The sequence below is a fragment of the Procambarus clarkii genome, chromosome 15 (genome assembly GCF_040958095.1).
Source record: "Procambarus clarkii isolate CNS0578487 chromosome 15, FALCON_Pclarkii_2.0, whole genome shotgun sequence".
In the NCBI taxonomy this organism is placed as follows: domain Eukaryota; kingdom Metazoa; phylum Arthropoda; class Malacostraca; order Decapoda; family Cambaridae; genus Procambarus; species Procambarus clarkii.
In genome coordinates this window covers 43886329-43890476 of record NC_091164.1, presented here as the reverse complement: position 1 = coordinate 43890476, position 4148 = coordinate 43886329, and positions in this window count along the sequence as shown.

Genomic DNA, 4148 nt, shown 5'->3' with positions numbered 1-4148 from the left:
GTAAATCGACATCTATAAAAATTCAGGTTATCAATGAAATCGGAAACACTGTAATGGAATCATAACATATTTGGTATAGTCAGTGTTCCTCTTAGGTGCAAGAGATGGCGCTGTTTTTTTTTTTTTTAAAGCATGTTTTTATCTCACAGGTGTAGCATCTATACTTATAATAACAAAATGAATGGTACGGTATACAATACAGCTCAATTCCAATGCAATGTCTCGCAAAATAATTAAATCAAAATGAAAATAAATCGAGATCTGTGAAAATTCAATTTGTCAATGCAATCAGAAACATATAAATGGAATCGTAACATATTGACCAAACCACACACTAGAAAGTGAACGGACGACGACGATTTGGTCCGTCCTGGACCATTCTCAAGTAGATTGGTCCAGGATGGACCGAAACGTCGTCGTCCCTTTGGAATTGAGCTGTTGTTTACCATACCTTTCATTTTATTAGATTGGTCCAGGATGGACCGAAACGTCGTCGTCCCTTTGGAATTGAGCTGTTGTTTACCATACCTTTCATTTCATGAGCACAAGTATAGATGCCACACCTGTAACAGGTAAAAACAAGCTTTTTTGAAAAAACAGCGCCATCTGCTGCACGTAAGAGCAACACTTACTGTACCAAATATGTTACAATTCCATTTCAATGTTTCTGATTTCATTGATAAACTGAATTTTCCTAGATTTTGATTTACTTTCATTTTGATTTAATTATTTTGTTTGACATTGTGTTGGCATTGAGCTGTGTTGTTTACCATACAGTTCATTTCGTGAGTATAGTATATTTCTTTTATTTTTACATTGGTTTTCATTTCGGGTTTTAACTGTTTTTCTTATATTTCAGTGATGAAATATTCACTTTCACTTTCAAATTCAAAAATTCATAGAAATTTCAAGATAGAAATTCACTTTCTTGTGTGTGGTTTCATCAATATTTTTCAGCTACGTTATTGTGACTCCTTGTCTGCAATTGTAACATATTTAGTATAGTGTATGTTGCTCTTACTTGCGACAGATGGCACTGTTTCTTAAAAAAAATGTTTTTACCTGTCACAGGTGTTACATCTATCTATACTTATATTTACGAAATGAACGGTATGGTAAACAACACAGCTCAATTACAATGCAATGTCACACAAAATAATTAAAATCAAAATGAAAATAAATCAAAAGCTATGAAAATTGTATTTGTCAAAGCAATCGTAAACAATGAAATGGAATCATAACATATTTAGTATAGCGTGTGTTGCTATTATGTGCAAAAGATGGCACTGTTTTTAAAACACATGATTTTTCTTGTCACAGGTGTGGCATCTATATAGTATGTATGTAAAAATTTTTGCATTTTCGATTCGAACGTTTTGTCAAAATCTCAAAGCAATTGATGAAGAACTTTCGGAGATTATAGCATGTGTTGCTCTTACGTCCAACAGATGGCCCTCTTTAAAAAAAAAAAACATGTTTTTTCCTGTCACAGGTGAGGCATGTATATAGTAGGGGTTTCAAAACATGTTCCTATTCGAATGCAATGTTGCATCAAAATTTCAAAACAATCGGTAAAGAGGATTTGAAGGTGTCCCTCACATGAAAAACACATAAAAAAACACAGTTTTCAAAAAAACATGTTTTTCCACGTCACAGACGTGATATCTATATGGTATGTATATAAAAACTCGCACGGATGCGAATGAGACGTTGTGCGAAAATTTCAAAGCAATCGTTGAAGAACTTTCAGAGATTAGCGATTTGAACAAATAAACATTTACAGTTTTATTTATATAGACTGGCTCTACTCGGCCACTCCTTGTTGTGCCTCAGCAACACATGTGCGTTGCACTGCCGGCATTCTTATCCTCGATCAGTGATACAAGTGAATTAGTAATTGAAATACTACCAGAATACCTTAGGAACTCCATTGGGATTCATGATCCCAAATTTGCAGAAGGAGATGGTCAGTGGGACACTCTTGCCAGTTCACACCCTCGACCAACTTTTCCAAATGACGGCAAACAGGCCAAATGGGATAGCCCCAAAGTGGAGAACATCGACATCGCATTGCTGGAGGCAGCTTTTCAGAAGGACAAAGCGCGTCTCCTAACTGTGCAAGCCCCCAATGCCGGGGACTTCCTGTTGGCATTCCCTAATTAAGCCTTGGGCACACGCCTGGACCATCAGGCCCTAAGTATTGGTGTTGCCCTGCGCCTTGCCGCCCCTATCTCCTCCGAACACCAGTGTATTTGCGGCAATGCACGGACCAATACAGAAGCCATGGTCTCATCTGTCGTAAGCCCTAGGAAAAGATTGCCAGACATGAAGCCGTCAGTGACATCATCAAGAGAAGTTTGGCTACAGATGAGTGTCCAGCACAAAGGGAACCTCAGTTGTGCAGACCTGACAACAGCCAAAAACGCCCAAATGAAGTCACCCTGCAACCATGGAGGGAAGGTAAACAGGTTGTATGGGAGTACACGTGTGCATCTACATTGGCTGATACCTATCTATCTTACAGCACAGTTGATGGCGGTGGGGCAGCCACCTTCAATGAGACCCAGAAAACCAGCAAGTACAGAGACCTAGAACGTTGTTACAGGTTCATGCCGATAGGCTCTGAGACTCTGGGCGCCTAGGGTAAAAGTGCACTAAAATTCTTAAGGAGTTGGGCGAGGAACTCTTTGGGAAAACTAAAGACTTACAAGTGGCAAGTTTCCTTTTCCAGCGCCTCAGTGTCGCAGTTCAGAAAGGAAATGAGTGTTGTATCCTGGGTATGCACCTAACCTCCGAGGAGCTGGACGAGGTCTTCGAACACTGATGGTTATTTTGTTATATATATGTGTGTGTTCTCTGTAAACTGTAGCATTGTAATGAAATATATATATATATATATATATATATATATATATATATATATATATATATATATATATATATATATATATATATATATATATATATATATATATATATATATATATATATATATATGCAACAATGATCACAAAAACACTGATCCAAGTATGCAGAATAACCACATATGAAAAATAGAAAATGCTTAACGCGTTTTCGGCTAATTCGCCTTCATCAGAGCAAAGTAGAATGAAGATAAGATTGCTGATCAGACCTTTATATCCGCCTGGGCAGATCACTTGACCACCAAAAATAAGTGGAGGAAAGGAATTATAAGAAAGAAGGTAACTGCAGAAGGCCTATTGGCCCATACAAGGCAGCTCCTATTAATATCTCCAAGTGCCATACGTGTTTAAATGATTGCTATATTGTTTTGACGTGCTATATTGAGGCTTAAATAGGGATCCAACTTGTACATACCGGGGCTCACATTAAGGCTGTTGTTACAATGTTTGATCAGGGCAGACTCGATCACGTTTCGTTCAACAAAATCCTTACATTTAACAATACATTTTGCCCCTGTGAAGTCAGGTACAACTTTAGAACACTTTCCCACCAGGAGACTCGAACCCTAGCCAGCACAGAAGCCTTCCAGCAACTGGCATAACAGGTACGCCTTAACCCACTCCACCACCCACTCAGACCCTTAAAAGAGATGGTAATTTCGGAGTATTTAAATACCCCAAAGATCAACACCTTTACCATCTCTTTTAAGGGTCTGAGTGGGTGGTGGAGAGGGTTAAGGCGTACCTGTTATTCCAGTTGCTGGAAGGCTTCTGTGCTGGCTAGGGTTCGAGTCTCCTGGTGGGAAAGTGTTCTAAAGTTGTATACTTAACTCTCGTGTTTAGGAGAGTTGTGCATTAAGCAGAGACACTGTGTCTTCCCATATTAACAGGGACTTGATGAAATTAACGTCTAAATGACCCCTCACTTGCTCTGGTGCTCTTGGGAGGTGTTGATCTTTGGGGTATTTAAATACTCCGAAATTACCATCTCTTTTAAGGGTCTGAATGGGTGGTGGAGAGGGTTAAGGCATACCTGTTATGCCAGTTGCTGGAAGGCTTCTGTGCTGGCTAGGGTTCGAGTCTCCTGGTGGGAAAGTGTTCTAAAGTTGTATACTTAACTCTCGTGTTTAGGAGAGTTGTGCATTAAGCAGAGACACTGTGTCTTCCCATATTAACAGGGACATGATGAAATTAACGTCTAAATGACCCCTCACTTGCTCTGGT